Consider the following 14548-nt stretch of genomic DNA (forward strand, 5'->3'; position numbering starts at 1 on the left):
ACCCCCTATATCTCCTCACCTTCACAATACGTTTAGGGATAGACCATTTGGAACCGCCTTTCTTAGTTTTGTCCCACACCTTAGTTCGCACCCAATCACCAACTGCCAACTCTCGTTCCATCACACTTCCCATAGCCTTACCTTCGTACTTTCTCTGCATATCCGTCACACGACCTATTAAGCCTCCCTCATCCACTCTTTTCCTACCTGCCTTGCCCATCCACCCTGGAACTGCTCTGGTACAAGGTTTTCTACCTTTCAACAACATGAAAGGGGTCTCCATCGTAAGGGAATGTGGGGTGGTGCGGTAGCTCCACAACATATCTTTGATCTCCTTCCTCCAATTCAACCCACTTTGCAATGCCAACTGAATGTTTTCTCCTAACACTCTGTTAAATCTCTCTACCAATCCATTCTCCCTGGGATGTGCTATAGCCGTCTTGATATGTTTAACCCCACAACACTCTAAATAATTTTCAAACTCGCAAGACGTGAATTGTGGACCATTGTCAGTTACCAGAACCTCAGGATAACCTTCTCGCTTCCATATTTCTTCACACAACTCAATGTTCACACTTGATCTAACGTCACGGACTAAACTGACCTCAGGCCATTTCGAGTGATAATCCATCATCACAATGGCAAAGGTTTTTCCCTCACCCTCCAAATTAAATGGACCACACACATCCATACCTACCCTTTCCCATGGTTTATGTGGAAAAGGAATGGGAACCACAGATGTACACTTGCCGATATGTGTGTTATCACTGCACGCACAACACAAACAGTTTCTGACAAACTTCTCAACATCCCGATCCATACCCGGCCACCAAAAATCCTCCCTCGCCTTCCTTTTCATACCTGACATACCCCCATGGCCCTCATGCAGCATTCCCAAAATATTTTCTCTCAGCTTGTGCGGCACAAGCACTTTGTTGCCCCTTCTCAACACTCCTCCCTGCTCAGATAACTACGACCACACACATTTAAAATTTGATAACATCTCCACCACATCCTCTCCCAATTCCCACCAATGTTTATTCAAATTGGTTAATATCGTTTGCATCACTACATCCTCCAACATTGCTGTCTTCCATACCTCCTCCTTTATAGCCTTTGTCTCTATTGCGTGAATATCTGCCACAACCCAATCTCCATCCTCTTCATATTTTACACCCTCCATTGGTAGTCTCGACAAACAATCAGCGTTCACGTTTGCCACACCCGGAACATATTCAATAGCAAAATTATATTCCTGAAGTCTATATAACCACTTTGCTATCCGAGGTGACGCACGGCCGGCACCCTTGGTTGTAAAAATATCCACCAATGGTTTGTGGTCCGTCCGCAAGTCAAATTTTCTCCCCCATACATAATTCCTGAAATGTTGCACCCCCCACCAACAAGCAAGAGCTTCTTTCTCAATAGCCGAGTAGGTCGTCTCCGCCCCCCTAAGTGTTCTTGAGGCAAAGCCAATTACATTTTCCTTGCCCTTCCTCACTTGCACCAAAACCGCACCCAAACCATACATGCTAGCATCAGTATAAATAACGGTATGATCACTTGTCACAAAAGGCTTCAGTTCCACAGCATTTATAATGTTCTTCTTGAGTTCAATAAATGCTTGTTGGCACGCCTCCGACCACTCAAACGTCTGGTTTTTCTTCATCAATGCGCGTAGAGGATGAGCTATGTCCGCAAAATTTCTCACAAATTTCGCATAGTACTCCGCTAAACCCAAGAATGATCTTAGTTGATCCTTATCCCGTGGATTCGGCGCTTTCTCAATCGCTTCCATCAATCCTACCCTGGGTTTTATTCCATCGCCAGACACCGTATGACCCAAATATTCCACACTCTGGCATTCAAATTTGCACTTTTTCATCTCAACACTCAAACCTGCCCTTTCCAAAATCGAACACACCCTATTCAGCACCTTATCATGTTCCACACTATTTTCTGCCCACACTAACACGTCATCCTGGAAAAACGTTACATTCTTAACCTTGCCCAACAAGCACTGCATCACTCTTTGGAAAACTGCAGAAGCAGATGCCAGGCCAAATGGCATTCGCACAAATCTATACGCACCCTCAGGCGTGATAAACGAGGTGAGATGTTTAGAGTCTGGGTGTAATAAAATCTGGTGATACGCATTAGATAAATCAAGGCTGGAAAACACCTTCCCCCCATGAATACTGGCCAGCAACTCATTTATATTCGGTATGGGATGTCTGTCTATCCATATATTCTCGTTTAAATCTCTCAGGTCTATGCACATTCTAATTTTGCCATTAGATTTCCGAGCTAACACCACTGGGCTCAACCACTCCGAAGACTCTACTTCTTCTATTACGCCCAATTGCAACAACCTTGCTAATTCAACCTTTAATGCATCCCTTAATGCTAATGGTACAGCCCTCACTTTGTGCACTTTGGGTATCGCACCGTCCCTTAAAACAATCCTATGTTGAAATTTCTTAAGGCAACCCAACTTTTCCCCAAACAACAACGGAAACTTGGATCTCCACTTCTCTATCATAGGGTCTTCATGTACCACAGTCAGCACCTGTTCCTCTGAGTTTGGGTTCAACACTATACCTAATGCTCTTTGCTCACTCGAACCCAACAAGCATCTTCCTTTTTCCACAACATACACACACCCAATGGTCTCTCTCCGTTTGAAAACAATATTCCCTTGAAAACATCCGACAACAGGTATTTTGGTACCTCCATAACCCACTAGATCAATCTTAGATTTAAATAACTCCAATTTTCCTATCTTGAGCCACGTATCTCTGTCAATAAGTGTATGAGGAGAACACGAATCTGCCCACATATCAATTACTACACCATTCAAGCTTACACTACATTTTGGAGGCCTGTGACACTCATTCCTTATTTGCATCACACTGTCCGCAACTGTTATTTCTTCCGTAGGGGCATCACTTAACATCAATATTTGTATGTGGTCTTCTTCATCATCAGAAGACGTTCTCTCCACCTTTTTACTGTCGCCCTGTAAACAATTTACATTTTTCTTTTTCATTGCCATTCCACCTTTCTTTTGGTTACACACTTTAGCAAAATGACCCATTCTGTTACAATTAAAACATTTAACATAAGTAGCTGGACAATTCCCAGAGAATGCTAGATGTTTCGCACTACCACACCTATAACACTTTTTCTTTTTTTCTTCCAACTTATTATCATTACTGGTGCTTTTAACTCTGTCAACTTCTTGCACAGTCACATTCTCTGCCGTGTTTTTACTCATTTCTTTTATATAACATGACGTGTCTTCGATACGCCGTGCAATAAGTATTGCTTCATCCAAGGATGGATCATTTAAACTTAAAAGTTTCTCCTGGATTTTCAAATTCCTCGTGCGATTAATTCATTGGTCTCTGATTATTTCCTCATGCAGGTCCCTAAATTTGCAGCTACTAGCCAAAGTTCTTAATGCACTTACAAACTGGTCAATCGATTCACCATGCGCTTGTGCCCTGGAAAAAAACTTGTGGCGTTCCACCACGATACTCACTTTCCTGCTAAAATGACTTTCTAACGCTTGTATAGCTCTCACGTATACATCGTCACCTTCCCCTTCTTCATCGGATCCTTCATCATTCACAACAACAGCATTGTATGGCAAGGTTTTCAATACTTTCCTGCCTTCAATACCTAAATTATGCTTCAATAAGGCTAATTTCCTTTTTGCTGTGAATATAGCTCCTCCTAATGCCTCCAAATATGTTTCAAAGGTCTCTTGCCAATCTTCCCATGGCACAAGGGGGTCACCAGGGAGCGGTAAAAATGCAGGTGGTGGCGCTATGGACTGCATAGTATATGATGTATGAAGGTGTTGCCTTTGATTCTTTTTCTTTCAGCTGCCTAAACAGTTTTTTTTACTATTATTATTAGTGTTAATACTCTTTTTCTTCTGTTGTCTGAATGTTCCTTTTCATTTTCAATCCCTTTTTGATCCAGGCAAAAATCCTCCTCTTATCGAAAGACTTCATGACAGCGACCTGAGCATCGATTTCCCCTTTTTTTTTTTTTTCTCCTTGTTATTGAGCGTGAAACAGCGTGGCACACAACGTGTTGCCTAGGAAACGCCAATGGCAACACACACGCGAAGACTCCAGCGCGCGACCACTCCCACCTTGGCTCGCGCTGGCACGGGCGGTTACAGCCTTTGAAGACAAACAAGTCTCTGCACGCGATAGCACTGTTGCTGCGGCACCCGAAAATGTAAGCGCGAGCAGATTCACTCCGCACGCACCAGTACCTAACAACAGGCTCCCAAAAATAAACAATCCAGAGTGAGGTGCTCACATAGGTAAGTAACTTCGGCAAATGAATGTCAAGCACAGTCTCCATACAGCGCTCAATTAGTTAGGTTGCACTAACGCGATGCCCGATTAGCTGTACCTCAATTTTACGGCAAACCTTGACATCAACGTGCACTTCCTCATACTGAATCGCCGACCATCTTCATGAATCTCTTCAGGCCGAATATCACCTGAAGTTATGCAAGTTTATTACAAGCCAGGCACTTTGTCACACGCTGAACTCCTCTGCTGGTAGCATGAAACTCGTAACACACCTGGATGCTCTATTCTTCGTGACGTAGGGATGTCGCTCCACCAGGGTTGGTCACTTGTGGCATCCCATCCTCGTCGCCACTAAAAAGACGCCACTCAAATCTTCTTTTTCTTGATTTTATTCCAGACAAGCAAAGTACTACCAACCCTGGCAGATACCAACGACCACTGCCAGGGCCACAGCCCCTCAACATTCCCATTCCATCCCACTACGTTGCCAAGCAACATTACATCCACAACATTCCAACCTAAACCCAACACCAATGGCTAAGGCTGTTCCCTGAAGACACGGCTGCTACAATTAAATGTGCGAGCATGGAATCCTGAGGCAGTGTAATCCTGAGGCAGTGTAATCCTGAAGCCATCTCAGGGCTCTTTAATCCATTTACAGCCACTCCCTGCCCCTTCCGGTCACTCTTGCACTTTTCTGCTTTGTCCCTTTGTTAGCCTTTGTTTAGGTTGAGCCCACAAGCGCTTTGACCTGTTGTAAGTCTTGTGGGCTTTTAACCAAGCCTGCTGAAGCCTCTTCCCTTTCACTTGTTCCTGGGTTTGTCTTTGAAAAACCCTTTGTTATGATTGGTAAATACTTTACGTTTGTGCCTCCTTGGGGTGGTTTTGTTTCCGCTTTGGTCATTGCCCCTGTTACATGGATAGCTGCACGTTTGCTGATACGTTTGCCTGCGAGCGAACTTCATTTTTCTTTTGTGTGTGTCCTTCGCGCTCATGGCGACCGTGGCACTTTGAATCGGCTCACATATATATACTGTTTTAGCTTTCATTTTTCGTTTTGTGTCTCTCCTTCGCGCTCATGGCGGCCGTGGCGCTTTGAATCGGCTCGCTTACGTCAACTGTTTTACTTTTCATTTTGAATTTATGTGGCAAGAAAAGTCCAGTTATGAATTTAGAAATAATAATAGGTCTAACTCGAGCAAACGCGAGACCCCTTGCATTGCAAATGCTTGTTTCTCTTCATCCGCCTTTATTTGCGTCTTTTGCTGTCAGTAAATGCCTGATGTCCCTGAAAGGTAAGTCCCCGCCCCGGCAGGCACCGGCTCAAATTAAGCAGCGCGCAGAGGGTGCTCTCTCGGACGGCCATGAATGATGGACTACGCTCACTCTGCAGGGTCTCATTCTGGGTGAGCGAGAGCCTCCCGCAGGGTCTGTGCACTGAGGGCGGATGTCACTCCTGGCGCCGGGCGCTCAGTCAGCGGCGGCGCTCAGTCGGGGCTTCAGGCCCGCCCCCTCGGCCGCCGGTCCCCGCCCCCGGAGCCGCCCCCCGGCCGGTGCTCTCCTCCCCCCGGACCCTCCCCCGGCCCTCCCCGCCGCACTCCGCTCCCGGAGCCGCCGCCGCCGCCGCCGCCGCCTCCGCGCCCCCCCGTCCCCCCGACCCCCCCGCAGCGGCCGTTAGCAGCGCCTCGAGGCCGCGCGCTCCGCAGCCTCCATTGTTCGGCGCCGAGGGAGGAGAGGCCCGAGGGCGCCGCCGCCGCCGCCCCGCTCCGCCCCGGCCGCGCGCTCCACGCGAGGCCGCGGCTTCGGGCCCAGCGCAGGCCTCGGCCCATGGGCCCGGGGGCCGGGGCCCCTCCTGAGGCCGGGCGGGGGCCGCCATGAGCCGCGCGGCCGAGCAGGTGAGCGGGGCCGGGAGACCATCTGTGGGGCAGGAGATCTAAGGGACAAGAGATCTCTGGGGCAGGAGAGCGGGCAGGAGATCTCTGGGCAGAAGAGCGGGCAGGAGATCTCTGGGCAGAAGAGCAGGGGTAGGAGATCATCTGTGGGGCAGGAGATCTAAGGGACAAGAGATCTGTGGGGGCAGGAGATCTCTGGGCAGAAGAGAGTGGGCAGGAGATCTGTGGGGCAGGAGATCTAAGGGACAAGAGATCTGTGGGGCAGGAGAGCGGGGGCAGGAGATCTCTGGGCAGAAGAGCGGGCAGGAGATCTAAGGGACAAGAGATCTGTGGGGCAGGAGATCTCTGGGCAGAAGAGCGGGGGCAGGAGAGCGGGCAGGAGATCTCTGGGCAGAAGAGCGGGGGCAGGAGATCTCTGGGCAGAAGAGAGTGGGCAGGAGATCTGTGGGGCAGGAGAGCGGGGGCAGGAGATCTCTGGGCAGAAGAGCGGGGGCAGGAGATCTCTGGGCAGAAGAGCGGGGGCAGGAGATCTCTGGGGCAGAAGAGCGGGGACAGGACATCTCTGGGGCAGGAGAGCGGGGGCAGCAGATCTGTGGGGGCAAGAGCTCTGGGGGCAGGAGATCTGTGGGGGGAGGTGTTGTAGGAGCAGGAGATCTGTTGGGGGCAGGTGAGCGGGGGGCAAGACATCTATGGGGGGGGGGTAGGTAACGTAGGAGAAGAAGATCTGTGGGGCAGGTAATGTGGGGGCAGGAGACCTGTGAGAGCATTTGATGTGGGGGTAGGTGATGTAGGAGCAGATCTCTGGGGCAGCAGATCTGTGGGGAGCAAGAGATCGGGGTGCAGTAGATCTGTGGGGGCAAGAGATCGGGATGCAGGAGATCTGTGGGGTGAGGTGATGTAGAAGCAGAAGATCTCGGGCAGCAGATCTGTGGGGGCAGGAGACCTGTCAGTGCATTTGATGTGGGGTACGTGATGTAGGAGCAGAAGATCTCTGGGGCAAGAGATCAGGGGGCAGGTGATGTAGGAGCAGAAGATCTCCGGGGCAGGAGATCTGTCTGGGCAGGTGAGCGGGGGACAAAAGATCTATGGGGGTAGGTGACGTAGGAGAAGATCTGTGGGGCAGGTAATGTGGGGGCAGGAGACCTGTGAGTGCATTTGATGTGGGGGTAGGTGATGTAGGAGCAGATCTCTGGGGCAGCAGATCTGTGGGGGGCAAGAGATCGGGGTGCAGTAGATCTGTGGGGGCAAGAGATCGGGGTGCAGGAGATCTGTGGGGTGAGGTGATGTAGAAGCAGAAGATCTCGGGCAGCAGATCTGTGGGGGCAGGTGAGCGGGGGGCAAGAGATCTATGGGGGGTAGGTGACGTAGGAGAATATCATCTGTGGGGCAGGTAATGTGGGGGCAGGAGACCTGTCAGTGCATTTGATGTGGGGTACGTGATGTAGGAGCAGAAGATCTCTGGGGCAAGAGATCAGGGGGCAGGTGATGTAGGAGCAGAAGATCTCTGGGGCAGGTGATCTGTCTGTGGGGGCAGGTGGAGTGGAGGGCCCGGGGGGTTGGGGAGGGGCAGGCCGCCGCTTCTCACCCTAGTACCAAGGACCGAGCCCGGATGTCCCTGGGGACAGGCTCCATTGTCACTGCCCTACCTCGTGTCACTGCCTCTGCCCTAATAGTCTCACTAAATGCGGTCACTCGCCGCATCCCCCCCCCCATGGGCCTTTCCTTAATCAATACCCTTCCTGCTAATCAGTGCACTTCCCTCTCCCCATGAGCCCCCCATTACCCAGTGCCTTTCCCTCCTTGTGTTTCTCCCCATAGCCACATCTGACCCTCCACCTCCCTCGCCTAATGTCACTGCACCTCTCTCTGCACTGCTCTCCTCTGTCACTACAGCTCCCCTGACATCTCTTTCCATCAGACTCTGCCACTCTACCCACTGAATGTCACTGCACCTCTCGTCTCTGCACTGCTCTCCTCTGTCACTACAGCTCCCCTGACATCTCTTTCCATCAGACTAGACTCTACCACTCTACCCCTGAATGTCACTGCACCTCTCTCCTCTGCACTGCTCTCCTCTGTCACTATAGCTCCCCTGACATCTCTTTCCATCAGACTCTGCCACTCTACCCCCTGAATGTCACTGCACCTCTCTCCTCTGCAGTGCTCTCCTCTGTCACTACAGCTCCCCTGACATCTCTTTCCATCAGACTCTGCCACTCTACCCCCTGAATGTCACTGCACCTCTCTCCTCTGCAGTGCTCTCCTCTGTCACTACAGCTCCCCTGACATCTCTTTCCATCAGACTCTGCCACTCTACCCCCTGAATGTCACTGCACCTCTCTCCTCTGCACTGCTCTCCTCTGTCACTACAGCTCCCCTGACATTTCTTTCCATCAGACTCTGCCACTCTACCCACTGAATGTCACTGCACCTCTCACCTCTGCACTCCTCTGTCACTACACCTCCCTGACATGTGCCTTCTCCTTTCAGGCTCTGTCACTCTACCCACTGAATGTCACTGCACCTCTCACCTCTGCACTGCTCTCCTCTGTCACTACACCTCCCTGACATGTGCCTTCTCCTTTCAGGCTCTGCCACTCTACCCACTGAATGTCACTGCACCTCTCACCTCTGCACTCCTCTGTCCCTACAGCTCCCCCCACATGCCTCTTCCTTTCAGACTCTGCCATTCTACCTGCTGACACTGCCCTCTCACCTCTTCACCGCTGTCATGCAAGTGTAATTCCACTCACCTGTGCCTCTCATGCCTCTCCCTTTCATAGTCACTACAGCTCTCTCCTTCACACCACCCTGCCTCCTCCGTGTGACTACATCTCACCTTCACACTCGACTTTCCTTATCACGCAACCCTTCACTTCACTCCAGTCCACAACCCCTCGCCCCTCCCCACACACTAGTCACCGCTGGCAGTGTCACTGCCTCTCACCACGTGTTTGTACCACTGCACATCACAAGGGGCCTTACCCCCCCCATACTGCCCACAGAAGCACTGGTCACTGCCCTGTCACCAGCTTCTCTATCTAACGTCACTGTATCCCACCACGAAGCCCCACCCTCCCCACTTCCCAACCCACTTAACTCTGCCTGCACGATTGGCAGGCTTTTCACAAGTGTTTGTCACTCACTGGGCTGGAAGATTCACTGATTATAGCTCCTAATCTGTGAAAGCAGAGGCGCTCTAATAGTCTAAGCGTTGCACACTATCACACCTGCACTGGGCTGGAAGAGCCACTGATTACAGCTCCTAATCTGTGAACGCACAGGAGCTCTAATAGTGTAAGCATTACACACAGTCACACCTGCACTGGGCTGGAAGATCCACTGATTATAGCTCCTAATCTGTGAAAGCAGAGGCGCTCTAATAGTCTAAGCATTACACACTGTCACACCTGCACTGGGCTGGAAGAGCCACTGATTATAGCTCCTAATCTGTGAACGCACAGGAGCTCTAATAGTGTGAGCATTACACACAGTCACACCTGCACTGGGCTGGAAGAGCCACTGATTATAGCTCCTAATCTGTGAACGCAGAGGCGCTCTAATAGTCTAAGCATTACACACTCACACCTGCACTGGGCTGGAAGAGCCACTGATTATAGCTCCTAATCTGTGAACGCACAGGAGCTCTAATAGTGTGAGCATTACACACAGTCACACCTGCACTGGGCTGGAAGAGCCACTGATTATAGCTCCTAATCTGTGAACGCAGAGGCGCTCTAATAGTGTGAGCATTACACACAGTCACACCTGCACTGGGCTGGAAGAGCCACTGATTATAGCTCCTAATCTGTGAACGCACAGGAGCTCTAATAGTGTGAGCATTACACACAGTCACACCTGCACTGGGCTGGAAGAGCCACTGATTATAGCTCCTAATCTGTGAACGCACAGGAGCTCTAATAGTGTGAGCATTACACACAGTCACACCTGCACTGGGCTGGAAGAGCCACTGATTATAGCTCCTAATCTGTGAAAGCAGAGGCGCTCTAATAGTGTAAGCATTACACACAGTCACACCTGCACTGGGCTGGAAGAGCCACTGATTATAGCTCCTAATCTGTGAAAGCACAGGAGCTCTAATAGTGTGAGCATTACACACAGTCACACCTGCACTGGGCTGGAAGAGCCACTGATTATAGCTCCTAATCTGTGAAAGCACAGGAGCTCTAATAGTGTGAGCATTACACACAGTCACACCTGCACTGGGCTGGAAGAGCCACTGATTATAGCTCCTAATCTGTGAAAGCAGAGGAGCTCTAATAGTCTAAGCGTTGCACACTCTCAAACCTGCACTGGGCTGGAAGAGCCACTGATTATAGCTCCTAATCTGTGAAAGCAGAGGCGCTCTAATAGTCTAAGCATTACACACTATCACAGCCGCGACAACATCCCACCCCCGTGGCTTAATCGAGGTTTGAGTTGAAAGCTATTCTTTATTGGGCAGAGCACGTGGATACCCCTAGAGGCCTGAATGTGTGGTTTGCCAGTGTCCACATCACAAAAACAGAAAAGACCGGATACTTAGAATAGATAACCGTGAATAGGGGATATTTCCAGCATGGTCTTGTCGTTGGTCCCAATAATTAAGTGCCTAGTTATTGCAACCAAAAGTCACATATCTTCTTCTTGGGAGGCACTGATTTTGGGGGACTCTAATGATTGTGTGTCTCCCCTCATTGACTGTCTCCGTGCTGCCCATGTGTGATGGAGTGTTGGGTTCTTTACAGCAGGGTCTCCAACCTTTTCTATGGCAGGAGTTATTTTTGGTCAATGAATATCACCCTGAGCTACTCATTAATATTATCACTGTTACAATATTACTAGGCCTGGGTGAAAGTTAAGTTACACCAGCATAATTTTGTGGTAAGATAGTAATAAAAATTACAGCGTTATGGTACGTCATGTAATTAAATCACGCTGGTGTGCTAGATACATGCAAACAGACAAATGCAAGCACTCGTTGTTTGCGCATCTGTGTTTTTTGCGCTTATTTGTGAAAACTGTAACCTAGCATCGAAAATTGACAAGCGGACATATTTTGCGCTAAAATATAGCATCAAATGATGGATTTACATTTAAGTCGTTATTAGTCCTCTTACGTACGAAAGCAAATTAGGTGGATTTGTCACACCTCTAAAGATTACCAGGTCCAAAAAGATTCCAGTACAGACCTTCCCATATAAGATTACCAATGTGGATCACTCTTTGCAGCCCCCCTCTAAAGCAAATATACTCTGGTTCCTTCTCCCATTCTTTCATGGCCGAGTGTTAATTTACACCCTGTGATTGACATAATGAGGTACACAACAATGACCAGTCTCTAATCAGCATTGATGCTCTGCGAGAAAAGCATGTGGTCATGTTGCAGACTGTCAGTGTGTGTTTGTGTTAGTGTGGGGACCAGACATTGGTTTTTCTGGCTGGGACTCCAAGGGCCTGGAAATGGGACTCACTATCTCCTTCAGTGTGCCCAGACCCTCCCTTTGACCCACTGGGATGGGCTTTCACGAGCTACTTCTAGGGAGCTGGCGAGCTACTAGTGGCTACTAGTGGCTCCCAAGCAAGTAGTTAGAGACCCCTGCTTTACAGAATAGCACAGACTTCAGTGCAGAAGTACTTAACACATTGTCTGTTTGGCATTGCCATTCTTGCTGCAGTAACCTCATGGACTAATCGACAATGAAAGCCTAGCACCAACGTAGTCATGCTTGTTTCCAAAAGTGCACATTGTTGTGCCAAGAATGACAGGTGGGACGCAGTGGAATAAACAGTTCCACCCAGACACATTGCAACACTGGCAAGAGCTTGCACTGCCCACCCAAAGCGTCCACTTGTGAACACTGGCACCCATGCTACTCAGCCATCACAGTCTCTCTCTGTCCCAGGAGGGGTTGCACAGACCGCATAACATGAGTCCACGACTAGTAAGTGAAGTGTGCTAAGCATGACCTACTCACTATACCTAAGGTCTAACTGTCCCAGTCTCTCTGACACCTTTACTCATCCATTAAATCTACCTCCACGTTAATATAGCACTGCGTTCACTTTCTGCATCCCAGCCACCTTCAGTAGACCCACTTAGTTTACACTGCCTCTCGCAGTACCTATATAAGAGGACCCCTGAGTCCAGTATCTCCCAGATATGCGTTGGTCTTTGGCTGGATGGGGGGCCCTGGATAGTGGGGTGGGGGGGGGGGGGGGCACCACAGGGACCTGCACTGCACCCCTGACTGCATGTTTCCTATGGCGTGCCCAACATTGCTCCAAATAGCTTATAATTTCACTATTTTAATGGTTTTCTTTCCCACTTCCTCTGCCATGTTATTCTCTACCTTTTATTACAATTTCTGGGGCAGCACGTTCTACTCGATTACAAGGCATGTTGTGAAAACCCTGCACAAAATCCCCAATTTTTACCAAATGTACTCCCAGAGGACATGGCGCGTGCACACAAATGTTATTGTTTACATCCTGGCTCCAGGTTTACCATGGTATTCAGTATGATGTGGAATGTATTACTCAAATCTCAAACTGAGTTAAATCTAATGGAATATCAGTTAATGTGCCATACAGCTCACTACACAGACCCTTAAATGTTCCCCCCAGTGCCCTGTAATACAATACCAGGGTTGGTAATTGGCACCATGTTAAAATATAATGCAGAGAAGGGTGAACTAGGACAGACAAAAATGTACTCTGATTGCCAAGGGGATACTATTCAGATGCTGTTATTTACTCAAAGCAGTCTGGTACCCGGTCACTTACTTTAAAAATGTTTATAAATCATGTAAGGCAAAGTGTGTTAGATTTTCCTTTGGAGTTTGTCACTGGTTCCCGTCACACCTCATCGGGCCTTCCCAGTGGACCCATCCCTGCTTTCAGTCTAACCACAAGTCCAATCTCATGTACTCTCCTTACTCCCCACGGATCAAAGGGTCCAATCAATCAATCAGTCATTTGTACAGTGTGCTACTCACCCAAGGCGCTGAGGGGGGGGGGGGGGGGGGGGCTACTGCTCGAACAGCCAGGTCTTGAGGCGTTTCATTCAAAACTCTCTCACCTCTGAAGGTGTCAACAAACCGCTCCAAGCCTATATAACCTCTTCCACAAACTCACCTCACAATGAACCTTATATTTAAGCGCAGCGACTCTTCGTGCTGCCAAAATAGAGAAAAGATTTTATGGTCCAAACTATTGAGAATCTTCTTGGAGTTCACCAAATATTGTTGGTCCAGTATTGGTATCAGTTAAACACAAGCTTCAGTCGCAAAACCCCCTGGAAGATATACCATCTGCGCCTCATGCCCCCAGTCAGTTGCAGCTAGACCTTTTAGCAGCATGCTCTAGTGCAGTGGTTCCCAACCTGAGGTCCGGGGACCCCCGGGGGTCCGCAAAGCCTCCTCAGGGGGTCCGCGACAGCTTAGAAAATTAAGCAGTATTAACAGATTAGGTCCCCAGTTTATAGTATTGACTTGGTGGGGGGTCCCCAGACTCCAATAATGAGTCAGTGGGGGTCCACAGAAGTCAAAAGGTTCGGAACCACTGCTGTAGTCCATCCTGCACCTCTTTACTCAACCCAAAAAGATTTGATGGTTGTCTATGTTTGCCAAAAGCATCAAGGAGAATGAAGCCTCTCCATGTACTCAACCAGGGTTGCTTATGTAGGATTCTCCAAAAAGTTTCTTTAGATCCTCATCAGATAGATTCTGCCAGTGGTATGTTGTTGCCTCTGGTATACTAAAGCTGATAGCATCATCATTGGGTCTTTTTTTTACCTCCACCAGGAGGGAGAGTCACCAATGGTTATAGAGACATAATGGGATCTGTGAAATAGCGAAGTAAAAGTGAGTTAAAATTATCCCTATTTTGAGGTAAACTCCTAATTTAGTATGACTGGGATGGGGTAACTGTAAAAACAGCGTGATGTGATTGGAACTAATTACTTGTCCTTCACATCAAATGGTCAACATTTTTCAGCCTACTTGTACCTGAACAGGTACTCAACTTTCTTCAGGACCCCTCTATTGCAGATCCCAGTTAAACCAGTAAGGACATTACGCACTGGAACCTTCTACATGTGAGTACTCTGATTTTGTGGACCTGTAGACTTGGCTGTCAGTCCTCTAGTTGGAGAAATATTGTCTCCATAGGACTGTAGTAAGAGGCGAGTAAATATCAGGAGTGGCTTCGAGAGCCAGTCACCCGCACTCTGTTCGCAGCATCCTCCCTGCGCTGAATGTTGTCTGTGCTTGCCGTATGCCAAGTGGCAGCGGTGAAGCATCTAGCACTCTCTTCCTC

At 49.1% G+C, this 14548-nt stretch overlaps 1 protein-coding gene across 2 annotated transcripts in view; it reads left to right on the forward strand.

The window, feature by feature from the left end:
* Positions 1-5723: 5723 nt before the first annotated feature.
* BRPF1 (bromodomain and PHD finger containing 1) overlaps positions 5724-14548 on the forward strand; it is a 215638-nt gene continuing 206813 nt past the window's right edge. The window contains exon 1 of one of the 2 annotated variants that reach the window (XM_069206142.1): positions 5724-5743. The gene's annotated coding sequence lies outside the window, so the exon portion shown is untranslated. Of the gene's footprint in view, positions 5744-6095; positions 6233-14548 lie in introns of those variants that run through there. The other variant, XM_069206141.1, reaches the window with a different exon arrangement.

Source organism: Pleurodeles waltl, chromosome 9 (assembly GCF_031143425.1).
Source record: "Pleurodeles waltl isolate 20211129_DDA chromosome 9, aPleWal1.hap1.20221129, whole genome shotgun sequence".
Classification (NCBI taxonomy): Eukaryota; Metazoa; Chordata; class Amphibia; order Caudata; family Salamandridae; genus Pleurodeles; species Pleurodeles waltl.